Genomic DNA, 15,247 nt, shown 5'->3' with positions numbered 1-15,247 from the left:
CGAGAATTTCAATCATGGATATGTCAAGGAAGTTTCATTCAATTTTTACGGTGTAAATTTCTTTATAATGGAAAGAGAGGCGTAAAAAATTTATTATTATTTTTAAATTTTTTTTCCCATTGGGAGCCCGATAAAAATGCCAATTTTTCAATTTCGGTGTTATGTCCAATAACACTATTCAACAAATTTTCTTAAAGTCTTTACAAATCCATTCAAATGAATTTATATGACCGTAAGGAAACGGAACATTATATACCATAACACTTAGATCATTAGCTTGTCAATAAGTGCCCGAATTGTACAGAGGTAAGATGCTCGTCTTCCACCATGAATGTTGCCGTCGGGCCAATCTCGGGGAAGAACCTAGATAAGACGAACACAGTGATTTCGAATGATTTTGGGGCGCTGATTTCAAATATGCATTGTCAGGTTGGCTGTAGTCCTAGAGCTAAAGTTGAAATTAAATTTCAATGGTTATAATATAAGCAGCTTACAAATCCCATTGAAACTGGGTGTTATAAATAAATAAGCCTACTGTAAAGCAGGGGCGTAGCCAGAAATTTCGTTCGGGGGGGGGGGACCAAAGTGACACAACAATGGATTTGGCCATCTTTTTCCCTTTTTTCGGTCATTTTCTCACATTTCGAGGGGAGGGGACCAGACCCCCAAGTCCCCCCCCCTCGCTACGCCCTTACTGTAAAGCATTGACAAAAATATTTCAGTGATTTTAGAGTCATTTTGGGGCGCTGATTTCGAATCAGGCATTGTTCTTGCCGAAATGGCCCTAGTGGTTTGAGGTAATGCACATTCTCAACAATGTGATTTGCATTACCATTGAAATTTCATTTTCACACTCAAATTTTCATTTCATCTCAAAAACTAGAGCTAATCTGCCAAAACCAATGCAAGATCCGAAATCAGCAGCCTTGATATACTCTGGCACCATTAAAATTTCCTTAAGAACATGAAAAAAAAAATTTTGTTGAGGGGGATTGAATTTTTCCCATCACATTTACTGCATTACGATTCCCACAATCGACACTTTTAAAATAAAACTTGAGCTAATTATAAATTTTGTTTGCCTTTAGCAGCATCCAATCCATACAAATTAGATACATTTGTTCAATTTTTCAATTCTGTTTTGCTGAACAGTGTAATTATTGCACAGTAGTACCACCATCACAGTAGAGTTTACTAAAAAAAATTAATACTTTTTGAGTGATTAGACTAAAAAATACGGCGTTGATGCTGGAGACATGCTAATTTTTAAAAAAAAACTACTTTATTTGATATTTTTAAATTGCCGTGAATTTGGAACGGAAAGATTCTCATGCAATAGACTATGAGAAACTGAAAAAAACACACACACACACAATGCACCAGAAGAATACCGTAATATTGAAAAAGTCGACGAAATGTGTTAAAACTCATGTATGATAAAAAAAAAAGGGGGAAAAATGAAATTATTTTACTTTTTTTTTTATCTAACAATTGCAATTCAATTTTTTTGTTAATAATTGCTGATTTACACTTTTTTCCCCAGTAATTGTTGACTTATTTACACCTTTATTGATAATTCATATATTTTGCTAATAATTACTGATTTATATCTTGTATCTACAAGTTATAAGCGCGAGATTTTTTGTATGAATCAAGTTTTTAAAAGAATTCATAAATATTTATTGACATTGGTGGGCGTCTATGATTAAATTGATCATCATGTCAAACATTGCCATTGTACGGGGGTAATAGCTCTCACCTAGAGGTTTTTAGCCTATTCCGGTATGTTTTTTTTTTCATGCCTCTCACCAATGTATGATTGATACGGATGACAGTAATATATATTTTTATATTTTATTTTTATGGGGGCGGGAAGTTGACCAAGGAGGAAGAAGGAAAAAAAATTATGAAGGAGGATTATGAAAGGGAGGAAACCTATAAATCATAACATGGTTTATAGGTTTTAGAAATAATTATTATAAACCTAAAGGAAAAAATCTCGAAATTATAATTTTTGATTCCCCTATACTTAATATTAAATGTATTGGAATCGATCATTAAACTTGTAATTGTTCACAGAGGTCAAGATTTGCACTATAGTAAAAACATATTTCTTTACTCAAAGCAGCCTCAACTTTAATGAATAAATGTAAATAAAAAATAAATAAAATAAGTAAATAAAAATGTTACAAGAATCAAAAATATGTATGTGTATAATTGAAGAAAAATTACTTGCAGAATATTTAGGACATGGGGAAGAAAACTGTTAAGATTTCTTGCATGGTAAGAAAACACCTTGGAAGTGTGGGTGATAATAGTATTGGGGAAAAGGGTATTGAAAAACCTGTAAATAAACAACCAACGCAACTTCACATTAATGTTGTTCCCATTTTCCATCAATGATTTACGAAGCATCAAAATAATTAACATCAGCATGCATTACATACATATCATCATCAAGAAACCTGTTCTGCAATAAGATCAAACAAATTGGATTCCTCTCGTGTTCAATCAGAAACTATTTGTAAAGCTTAATCCATAAATCTCCGATTTGAGTGAAATAAATACTCAGAATATTTTTCTTATCGGTATTTCCCCCCCCCCCCCCAGAGTGAATGCGAATAGCATCTCACTGCTTTCTTTTCTTCTCTACACACTAAATGAGGTTTTATTCTTCATTGCATTTAACTATAAGTATACAGTGAGTAGCCACTTCATTATGACGACCTGACAGTTGTAAGTAAATGAGCTATGGCGTAAAACTGTTTTGTGAGTTCGGACATGTAAACATAATAATTGAACTCGCACTTTCCAGTGCAGATTCGATCACGAATGTTTATACATAGTGGACCGACAAAAAAATTAAAAAAAAGTTTTTGATCAATCCTGTATCATAAAATGCTGCAAATAACATAACTTTCACAGCATATTTTACTTGTTATTGCCAATATTTTTATGCATTTTGGTGAAAATAGCACATATATTCACGAAAATATAAATGTTTCTTATAAAAATTACAATTGTCATCGCATGTTTTTTTGCTTATAACATGTGGAGATTCCCTCAATTTCTATGAAACTCGAGTCTAATGTGAAGAAATTTAAAATTTAAAAATTTAGTATTTCATGAAATACCGTATAAGCATTTTAAGTAAATGGTTTTTAATTACGCAGTAAATATCAATTTTATTTTTCATAATTTGGTTTCCAGGTATATAGTGCAAAATAAATAAAAATTCCAGTTGAATGTCACGAGAATTCAGAAAGACGTCGGCGATACAGGTAGCTGTAATTTAAGTTACTTGTTGAAAGTAGCTGGATGTGATAAAGGATTTTCCACTCATCATCTTATTATCTACTGTGAAGCCGCCGAAGTTCATTCGATTAAAACTGTCAGGTGATCACAATAAAGTAACCCCACTCAGTGTGCCACCACTTCCAAAACACACAGAGATACGGTATTTTCATTTTTTAAGTACAATAGCAATAACCTCCCTAATTAGAGGATAGAAGGTTAAACGAGGTAGTTTGAAACCAATGCAAAATCAGTTAGGCGTTTTTCATATTGGGTAGTGACTCTGTTGGTAGATCACAGAGAAGTATTGCACTACAGCATGAACACTATTCAAAGAGATTAGGCTCATGAAATTTCAATTATAAATTTGTAGATAATTTTTATAGAATACATGCCAACACATGGCCCATGGGCGAAATGTGGACCACGACCCGTAAACAAAATTTGGTTATTAATTAATAAAAAATTTGATCCATAAACAACACGACGGACATCAAACCTGAAGCAGAGGCCCAGATAGGTATTGCATTTGGTGTTTAATCCAGCGTTATTCAATCTGTTTTTTTGTGATTAACAGTGGGTATAATTAATAATACATTACATTACATTGCTGTTTCCACAGTAGATACTGACAAACTCTGAATAAATACTGCATCAAAGTCTAACGGACAAGGCCGCAAACTAAGAAAGAAAAGTACTCTGATGCCAGGGCAATAATCCATTTTGGCGTCCCGTTTTGAACGAAGAATTGGGGAATTTGGTGCCGCTTGGTCTTGCCATCGGGCAGTAGACCCTCCCGCTCTCCACTAGTTGTCATTCTACTCAAGAAGAAAAATTCAAAGGAATACAATGCTAATTTTTGTTTTAAAATCCCCCTTATAATATACAAAATTGGAAATGAAGAAATTTTTTTTATCATAAATTGTCTAATTTCATTGTGACCCGTTACAAATCATTTGAGTGACCCACGACAAGTTTTCAAACAACGTAAGTGGCCAACGCTGATGAAAAGCGCTATTCTGTAGCAATGTGGCCAAATTTCTGCCCACTCACCACGAAGAGGCGTCCATCCAAATGTGGCCCGCAAAGAGGTTCCATCCTGTCCGCAAAAGAATATTCCTAAAAAATGTCAATCCATTAACAGCACGATAAGTATCTGAACCAGATTCAGAAGTTTAAAGCCCGTGACTGGCTCTATTTCGATCCATAAGCAGACGTTACGATAAGTATCTAAACCAGCATATATGGCCCCGAGTTTATGAGGAATTACGTACCTACTAGGAATATACTTGTTTAGAGCCAATGTAAAATACTACTTATACTAAACTGTATAATAATAGTTTACAGCGTTTGAGTAGGACTGGGGTTTAGGAAAAGATCCCGAAACTAGATTTTTGCTTAAACCAGATCTCCTTGCAACTTGAATTTTCTTGAACTGCACAGCATATATGCTTTACCCATGTGTCGTGACTCAAATGCGGCTTTCGGAGCCATCTGATGCGGCCCGCGACAAACCAAATTTTGCAAAAATGAATTTATAGATTACGTTTACAGATCACTTAAGTGGCCCCGTGGTATATTTCCAGATTACTCAAGTGACATCACTTAAGTGACCTGTGGCCAATTAACAGATAATTTAGTGACCAGCGACATAGTTCCAGAGTACTTAAGTGACCCGTTGGACAGTTCCACATTACTCAAGTGACCCGTTGGACAGTTCCACATTACTCAAGTGACCCGTTGGACAGTTCCACATTACTCAAGTAACCCACGACATATTTGTAGATGCAGAGTTCCAGACCATTTAAGCGGTCCGTGACACATTTCCAGAGAGAGAGAGAGGCCCGCGACTCGTTTTCAAACTCATGAAGTGACCCGTGAGTCTCCTAAAGTTCGACCACCCTATCTGTACACACTGTCCCAAATTGTTTGCATAGTAGATATTTTTGCAACGGCTGAGTGAAGAAGTTTTCCCCCAATTCAAAAAAGTTTTGAATAACATAGGTTTCTTAAAGTCTAAAAATATTGTTTTTTTGGGGAGGGGGGGTTGTGTACATAAAAAAGTAAAGAAATTAACTTTTTATACATAGGCCTACCCCGTGTGCTAAAAGTTCCAACTATTGAAACGTAGATCCAGCTCTGGAAAGTCTTTTGCAAATACTTCATATTTTTAAATGCAATATTTAAGGGGAGATATTAAATTTATAAAATCACTATGTTTTGGCAACTTCACATTGTGTTGGCAAGTTTTCTTTGCCTCAAAAGTTGCCCATTTTAGGGACTGTACACAAATAAAATAAACTCAACCATTTCATTTTTCATCCCCAATAAATAGCAATGTATTTTTTTGACAATTACAGAAGTTTTACAACTTTGAATTTAATTTACGTTTCGCAATTTGTGAACCACGCCCTCAATCATTCGTGACAAATGCTGAAAACTTCTCGAAGTCAAATATTTTAATTAATATCGCATTGAAAAATATGAAATTTTTTGTGAATGACTTTTCTCAGAACCGCATTCACATTTCACTAATTGGAAGTTTAACCACACAGGGTCTACATGAAAGTTGATTTTTCTATTTTTTCATGTATAAAATATATGTATATTTCCCTTGAGCAGGGCTGGAACTAGAGGGGGAGCAAACTGCTCCGGGTGAAAAAAAAATTTATGGAGCGGCAGTTTTGCGTGGGAACAAAGCACACCGTTATAAAATTATTGAATTTTAATGTTGTAGGGAAGGGGCGGCGAAATCATGTTCACCTCGCGGGACAAAAATCCTAGTTACGGCCCTGCCTTAGAAAATTCTAGACATTTTGAGTGGTTAGTTACAACGCGTTATTTGAAAAAATTTTGTTTCTGAAAGTATGTTTCTAAAGTCAACGATTGCAGGGACATCCGCTGTGTAAACAATTTTGGACAACCTGTATAGCTTTCTGTATTTATCATCCATTCATCTTTACCGTTTTATCTTTCCATCATTCATTTAATTTTACCATTTTATATTTTTATCGTTCACTTACCTTTATCATTTTATCTTTTTATCATTCATTTATCTTTACCATTTTATCATTCATTTATCTTTACCATTTTAGTATTCATTTATCTTTCCCATTTTATCATTCATTTATCTTTACCATTTTATCATTCATTTATCTTTACCATTTTATCATTCATTTATATTTTCTATTTTATCATTCATTACGTTTACCATTTTGTCATTCATTTATCTTTACCATTTTATCTGTTTGTCTTTACCATATTTTATCGTTTTCATTATTCATTTATCTTTATTTTTCTTGCATTATCTGTATTTATCTGTAATTCACGTATAAGAAAGTTTCTTACGTGAGTCAAGAAGCTTCTTCTTCAGAAGAAAATTCCAATCTGTATACAAGTCCGAAAGTAGTTTTTACCTGATCCCTTTTAGACCTATAAAAACACGCGAGGTGTACATTAACAAGTCGGCGTATTGACATTTTACTCCAATATAGCTTAACAGGCTTGCTGAATATTTCAAGAGAAGGATAAATAAATAAATAAAAATATACAGAGAGAAGCCTACACACACGTACGTATGTGGTTGTGTATATGTTAGTACTAAACACAGTGTGAAACGGAAGTGCTTGTCAACGACTGAATACGTCGATATACGTTGCTATTTCAAAACTTGTGCCTCAATAACTGGTTATTAGATTTATTTTTATTTATTTATTCCTTTTGCGTTTTCAGACATTGACAGGTTAAGACTAACCTAGTTCGAAGAATTCTACGAATGTATAAGGTGAGTGGGATATGCAATTTAACCTTTCGGCGTTTGTCGAACCTTGTTTTCGCATGCTTGTAATAAGATTGTTCTGTGTGTTTGTTCGTAGTATCGGGTTCGATCGGTGACAGCCCTGTATTGAATAACACGCGTTTAGAGATCATGTCCTGCAATCATAGTCACTATTATATTGCCTTTATTTCCTCTCTTTGCCACTGAAGTGATATTTTTCAAAAGTTTTTTTGATGAAAGAGGAACGTTTGTATAATGATGATCAAGTACAATCTTGAACGATATGATGAATCACTTTTTTTCACAGCATTTAATTATATTGTGTTATCCGAAATTTTTGAGCATTTTTCTGGTGAGATTTTAAGGGAGGGAAAATAAATTCAAAAGACTTTACCTTTACTCTATGAAGTATACAGTAAAAGTTCGATATGTAACGAGAATCTCACTTTAGCGAGTGATTTGTAAGTGATTGTCAAATAGCTAATGTTAAAGATACAAAGAATATTCGATTATAGCGAGTTCACAACTAGGAAGCTTTCGCTATAACGTCAAAAAATGTCTCGAAATGCCAGTTTTTTTCCCTTTTCTCTCTTCAAGAATCAAGCACGATGACTCTTATCATAGCACATGGTCCTCGCAAAAATTATTCTTAGGTACATGCACTTCTAACAAAGACTAGACGCAGAAAAGTCAATGTTTTTAATCCCCTTTCCTATTTTTGGGTTTCCCCACTGTAGGCTACTGGAATGCGTGATGATTTTATTCGACTTTTGTCTCTCCCATTGACTGAGAGATCTCAGGACCACAAGTACAAAGTCGTTTCCAAATGACTGAAAAAATCGTACTAAAAAAAGACTTTCCGATTTGTGAGAAAATGTTGATGAGCCCATGAGGCCATGGAAGTAAGCAGTAAAATGAAAATTGAGAATTTTAATTGTTCAGTTGGTTGATTAAATTGCTTTAATAACGAAGTTTTATGCAAAACTGTATTAGACCGGGATTACACTGTAAAAGTTTCATAATTGTTCATTTATAAAACTTGAAAAATGCAACCAATAAGGGCATCGGCTGCATTCGATCGAATGTAACCTTATTAGTTGAATTTTTTGTTTTTTAAATGAACTTTTATGAAACTTTTATAGTGTAATCCAGGCCTTATAGAATCAACAGCTTTGAGACCAAAAAATCAGTTTCATGATTAGAGTTCTGATCATTCGTTAATATTAGAACGGAATAATATCTAAAAGATGTTTGAATACTGGTAAAGCATCAATTTTCTACAATTTTATAACCTGAAAGAGCAAAAAATTGGAAATTCGCTTATAGTGAGAAGTCCGTTATGACGACAATGTTCCTCGTGATTGTAAACTGTTGCTGTAACGGACTTTTATTGTACTACATTTTTTTTTCTCAAAACTTTAGGCTCTTTCATTTTTCGGGTATTTTAGAAATTCCGTCCTTATGCAATTCAGCTCGTTTAAAGGCAAAAAAAGTCGTCTTCATGCTGCATCATTGCATGAATGAAAGATTTTCCTCTCTCTCTCTCTCCTCTCCTCTCTTACAAAGAATTGCGTAGAAAGCAAAACAAAGGAGAGCTGAAAGGTACAATGTCTGGTCAGTATGCGGTAGAACATCAAAGCCCACACATCTCATTAGAATTTTTTTCGTGAAAATGGGTTCTTAAGTTGCCTTTCAGAACCATGAAATCGATCCATACAGCTGTACACTGTTGCAAATACACTGTGTGTCGATAAATATTTTTTCCGACCTATTCGAATAATTTTTTTCGAAATTTAAGGAATGTTCCGACTCTCTATTATAAAATTTTGAGTGGTCAGTTTCGATTTCCACCATTATAACCCCTGCAAGAAGTCATTCATTCAGATTTTTTAAGCTGAAAGTCCCGTGTGTAAAATTTCGTGAAAACCATCGGAAGAATCATCGCCATCTTAATAGCATCACAGGACCCGAGGCAAAGTGAATTTTCTGCCCCCCCCCCCACCCACCGCCACCTGGTAGAAATACCTGCTACCCGATTTCCCAGTTAACATACTCACCCGGATGAACATTTGACCAGTTCTAATTTTCACGAGATTCTTTCTGCACTTGAGCCCCCACCTCTAACCCCGGGTTGAATGATCTTTTCTGGGGGTGGGGGGTGTTTTTCTCCTTGATGGAAGTAATTGTGTACGAACTTACATACTTTACACATAATTATTCTCAAGAATTTAAATAAACTAGGTTAGATCTAATTAGATATGATAGTGTCCGAGGGCTCATGATAATGAGAGTATTATATAAGCCTGCAGTGAAACCTCGATACAACGATACTCTGCGGACCAAGAAAAAATATATTTGTGGATGGATTAGCGTTATATCGAGAGGCAGCAGTTTCACATTAGACTAGGCCTATAGGCATTTCCAAACAAAACTTGTTTAATACATATAATGTATTATCATTGTAGAGGGATTTATCGTTATATAGAGTATCGTTAAAGCGAGGTTTCACAGTATAAGTTTAATTCTAAAAGTAAAGTATTATTTAAAAAATAATAATGCAATAGAGAGATTATTATCCGAAGTTCAATATTTTAGGGTATTTCACTTCAAACTAGATTTTCAGGGAAAGTATTATCCACAAATGAATTTTCGAAGGAGATTATCCAAAACGACTAAGGATATTCAGGAGATATTATTTTTGATTATATTATTATCCAAAGTTGAATTTTAGTGAGAATATTATCTGGAATCGAGTTATAGGATGCCCCCGGACACGGCCTCCTAAAGTTCAAGTTTGACCAATCGATATTAAACGCTCTTCAAAGATATTCGAGATGCATCGGTATGGTTAATAAGATCCTCATTTCAGGGTAATTTCACCCTCCTCTCGTTGCCTTAAATTGTAAATATAATGAAATCACGCACAGTAACAGCAGCTGAAACAAATGCCTACAAAAACACTCAGTATTTTCGGTACAACCTAATATTTTTTTATTCAAAGCAGTAAGCCTACGTAAAAGGCGGAAAATCTTTTCCCGAAAAAAACCCACATGCGTGATTCCTTTTAACAGATTGCCGAAACTTTACTCCAGTCTTTCAGCTGATCATTTTCCGGCCCAATTATGATGCTGAATAGTTGAGAATACAGTACCACGTAAAAATAGAAGGGGGGAAAAAAAATTGATATATGGGAACCGAAATGCAACTTTTCCGAGCTCGAGTTTAAACATTTCTGTAAAATAGGAAGATGACATGTTAAAAAATGTCATCCCGCTGTCTTGGTGAAGGGTAAAGATACTATTTTTGAAAAAAAGGACTGAAAATCCAGCCGGTTTCCTCTTCAAGTTGAATATAGCAGCTGGAATGGGGCAAAGGAAGAACGAGGGCGGTTGAGATGGGAAAAAAAAAATTAGTGAATTTTTTTTTTCTTTTTTCAATTTCTTAGGATGAGGTCAGGGGGTAAGAAATGGTAAGGAGGGGACAAGACTGCTATCCTGTCACTCAACCGTTAGAGATATACACATGGGTTGGTGATTTTACTGAATGTGAGTTTCTCATTGGCCGCAATTTTCTTTTTGCTGAACATCCCTCCTGGATATCTGATATATCCGCTAGAAGACACAGCCTTCTTTTTTTTTTGTCTTATTCTCAAGCACTGTTTCTTCAAGCTTCCCCTCCCATAGCCTTTTTTTTTTTTTTTTCCTTTCTAAACTTATTCTCCATTTTCCGTCTCATATCTTCTTGTCCTGTAAAAGGATGCTCCAGAAATAGAGCTGGATATCTTCATTTTAGCACTTTTTTGAACAGTTTCTTAGAACAGTCCTTGAAAATGTCTTCTTCTTCGAAAAGTGTCATTAGCGGAGTTGAGAATCCCCGTGGGGGCAGAGACTTATCTTCATTTTCAGTACACTTTTATAGAACGAAGTGCAGCTATTGTGTGTGAGGGAGGTGGATAGAGATAGTGTGTGCGTGGGTGCGATTACTTCGTTGATTTCATTATATACAGTCTAAGCCACATAGTGCAGGCAGGGCCAGGCTTCTACAGCTCGGTGCGAAAATAATTTTACAGCCCTCAAAAAGACCTGTATGCGTGGGAGGAACTGACAAGGCTTCAGTCTGAAGGCTCGTGATCGATTTTTTTTTTGCTCCGTGCATCTAAGTACGATGCAGTGAAAAAGAGGAGAACAAAGGGGCTCCACCATAGAAATTGATACTAAAATGGGATCTGCCATTCAAAAAACGATTGGGAACCATTAGCTTAAGGGAGAGAACGGACCAATGAGCAGATAGCGAAAAACAAAGATCGAGGAAAACGAATTAGTTTGTTGAAGTCGTGCACTTCGTGAAGTTGCCCCTTTCACTCCTTTGTCTTGCTCCTCGAGTATGTGCGGTGTAGAACAAAACGGTACAACTTTTTTCGTCGCTAATCTTTATTCTACATTCCCGTACCTCTTTGTCGCCTCACTATGCGCGCGGCCTAATCGCCAGAACTCTGCCGCCGGACTTATACCGTTGTCGAGATGTCTTCCAGACCAGATTCGTGGCAGAGCCAAATACACACACTCACTGAACAGACAATCATCCATGTCGACGCCCCTGGGAGTCGCGGCGTACACTTAGAGAAACACTACCGTATGCGTATCAGCCAGAACTACCACTTATTGACGTTATGGCTGAAAGATGACCGAGTTCATTATAGTCGAGTTTGACACTGTATATCCCATATAATATGTATTATCAATTTCCCGATTAATTACCTTTGATTCCCCTTTTCATAAAGTGAGGAAAACTGCATTGGACTTTTTGTTTTCACATGGGATGTGATCAATCACAAAATTAATCAACGCTTCAGCAACGATGTCCAAAAGAGGTTGGAAATCTATTGAGAGATATTGAGACGAGATAATAACAGCCGTTTTTTTTTTTTTTGCTTGTTTATTTAACATATAAACACTGGATTTCCTTCTCTTCTAATTCAAGGTCAATTCACTTTTAATATTTCCTCGCATTCTCATGTCGAATGAGCTCTTCACGTCAACAATGATATTAATAATCAACCGATTATATTTTTGGGGAGAAAAAAACCAAACATCAACAATTTCATAATTCCCTTCAAATCGTTTTTTGAAATCGTAGATGAATTCCTCAGTATTATCTGCTGATTCATCATCATCATCAAGTTAATGTACAAACAATAGAACAGCTATATTCAAATATTTCCCGAACAATCATTGAGTCATCAGTCATTTCGCTCTCATGAGATGGTTTCTTTAATATAATTCATCAAAAATTTTCGGATATTGCGCATTCCGAGGTCTCCACAGTCTCACAGGATCCAGCCTAAAGCCTCCTTTATTTTGTGACAAAAAACACTTCTTTTTTTAGTAAATTGAGATTCAAAAGATGTCACTTATACTAGTTTGTGTAACCATCATTTTTACTACTTCCACATAGTCACTTTATGGAAATGATTGCCAGTTGGATGCAAAAGACAACCGTACCGGCTCGCAAAATACATGTATTAGAAAACTCAAAACGGGATTTAAATATAGGTGAAACTTCGATATAACGATAATCTGCTGACTGAGAAAAAATATCGTTGCTGAAAGGTTATCGTTATATCGAGAGGTAGGTAGCATTATCATCAGGTGCCACCTAATTTATAGTGCTGTTGGTATCTCTTCTGAATTGACGTTGTGTGTGTTAGTACCACGGTAAAATTCCTTTACAAGTATTTATTCGCAGTAAACAATTCTGATCGATTAGTTGATGAATAAAATGAAGTTGTTTCACCATGAAAAGTTGTTTGCTGCACAACACATTTGTGCACTTCACAAAAAGTAGCCTCACCTTAACTTCATCAACACTTTCGGACGGTAGATGGAACAAAATACCGAAGTTATTAGACACCCTCGAAATAACGAAAACTGTTTAGGAGTTTAAAAATATATCGAAGGTGGTTTTTAGTGAAATATATAAAGAATGTTCTTGTAGTGGTGTCAAATATCGTAGAAAAAAATATCGTTATAGAAGGATTTATCGAATAAAGCAGTGGTTCTCAACATTTGGAAGTTGATTTCTCATTTGTCATACACGCGACTAATAGAAAATAAATGAGGAAAAATTAAACAGCGAATCACTCACGGTGGTGGCTGGGCGGTTGAGAAACACTGGAGTAAAGGATATCGTTCTATCGAGAGATCTTATTCTGAATTTCCGAAAAAGTTATTCTCACGAAACGGGATATTTTTGGCACACGCAAACAAAAAGAAAAAAATTACTTCAAATTTTTGTCGGAAAATAGAGGACGCTGCACAAAAGGAAATCACTTGAAATACACAAAATCAGAGTCCTATAAAATTCAGGGTGAGCGATTAACAGTTTATTTCTGAACTTCCCTGTTACTGGCGCTTTCCATAAGGTTTTCATTGTGATGTTGACATTGGTGGATAAAGCACGATTGGTGAAACTGTTGTACCTCAGCCCCGAATCGCCGCAGCGAGATTCGGGGCTAAGCTTTTCAAACGCTTCGAACACAGAAATCGACAAAAATTTTAAATTAATTTTTTGTGTGTACCAAAAAATCCTTCTCGCGAGAATAACTTATTCACAAACCGCATTCAGACGTACCAATTCTTCCAATTTTCATGAAGTTTTAAACTACTTACAAATTTATGGGACACCCTGCACAGCACCATATTTTCCTGCATATAATCCACGCATTATCTGCAGATTTTTTTCCCGAAATATATTAATGTAGAAATAAATGAATTTTTAAAAACTGATTCTTTTAAAGATTTATGGTAGCGTATGCATGTGAGTAGAAACACAAAATTTTTTCTACAAAAACGTGACAAGCAACATTACTTAAAATTTCATTATTGATGAATGGAATTTTCACATGTGGATTATAAGCCGCTGTAGACAATATGATGATATATAATTTATATTTATTTTTTTATTAAGTAGCGAAATTCGCAACTGCGGATTTTACGCCACCGAGGATCGATTTATAGACGGGCCAGTGCTTTGAGTCTGTAGGAACCTTGCTCAGCCCCTTTCGTGAAATTTATTTTGCGAATGTGAGAGCCGATCTCCCCATTAAAAAGTCTCGCCACAGAGAGCAACAGGCCTACAACGTTGTAATTAATCAATCATTGCATTCCACTGATGGTTTGAAAAATTGATGACAGCAATGTAACAAGTATTACATAGAAACAAACTTCACGTTATGTTCGAAACACATACACTCACAGCTTCCAGTATGGCCCGGGTCTTTTTTGGACCACCTGCTTATATCTCTTCATTGAGACAGAGCGTCGGGTCATGGTCTGGTTAGGAAGAGGAGGCATAAAAATAATGCTGTAAATGGTTGATTGGTTGTGATTCTCCTACCACTGTGTTCGGCACACATCAGGATGCAATCGGAGTGCCCAGGGATGAGGCAGGAGTGAACAGAGATATTTAAAATTCTGATGTAATTTCCAAATGTGGTCACAATCTTTACTTAAAAAGGTATATGACTATGTTGTTGTCTGGGCATGGTCGTCTTAAGAGTATCATGGGCCCCCGGGCCAAGTGGTCTTTCGGAAGCCCTTCCTGGTAAATCCTAGAAAATATCAACCGGATCTCATTTTTGTGAGGCCCATGCATTAAGACAGCACTGTCTGGGAAATCTTCGAGGTTTCAGATTGGAATTTGGGGAAATAACCATTCAAGATGGTTATTTCTCTGGCAGCTTATTCAGGATTTTAATATGTTTTAATTAGTCGACGTTGAGATGCTGCTCCATCAAAATATACGTTGTTTTGTTTCGAATGTTTCATGTACAGTGTCTTGGAAGCCATCCCCCCCAACCATGGTTGAAAATATGTGATAACCTTATTTGCATTTTTCCTTTATAAATGTGGTTAATCTCCTATAGTAAGTATTTATTGTGTTCGCAGCTGCTTGTCGTCTAAACAGCAAAAGGGATGTGGAGAAAATCCTCAAGAAATTGTTGAGTTAAGGTTTGTGGGAAGGGAGATGGGAAGAAAGCCCGTCTCATTTCTTATCCAATGAGAATTGAGATTTTCCCCTGGCTTCTACAACCTCTCGTGACCTTGCTTTTGACAGCTTCACAGTGACTTTGACGCATGCGCTGTTGTGGCTCTTAACCTTAAAGAATAGCGCTTT

At 35.8% G+C, this 15,247-nt stretch overlaps 1 long non-coding RNA gene across 1 annotated transcript in view; it reads left to right on the top strand.

The window, feature by feature from the left end:
• The window catches only part of LOC149086739 (uncharacterized), an 82,354-nt gene that overhangs the window by 19,435 nt on the left and 47,672 nt on the right, over positions 1-15,247 (top strand). The window contains exon 3 of the long non-coding RNA XR_016192518.1: positions 7,027-7,078. This is a non-coding gene — a long non-coding RNA (uncharacterized LOC149086739). The remainder of the gene's footprint in view (positions 1-7,026; positions 7,079-15,247) is intronic.

This window comes from Pholcus phalangioides, unplaced genomic scaffold, assembly GCF_987345545.1.
Source record: "Pholcus phalangioides strain wild (caught in Gottingen) unplaced genomic scaffold, Ppha-v1.0 ptg000004l_1, whole genome shotgun sequence".
Classification (NCBI taxonomy): Eukaryota; Metazoa; Arthropoda; class Arachnida; order Araneae; family Pholcidae; genus Pholcus; species Pholcus phalangioides.
The sequence above is the reverse complement of the archived record's forward strand: the minus strand, read 5'-3'. Positions and strand labels throughout refer to the sequence as shown.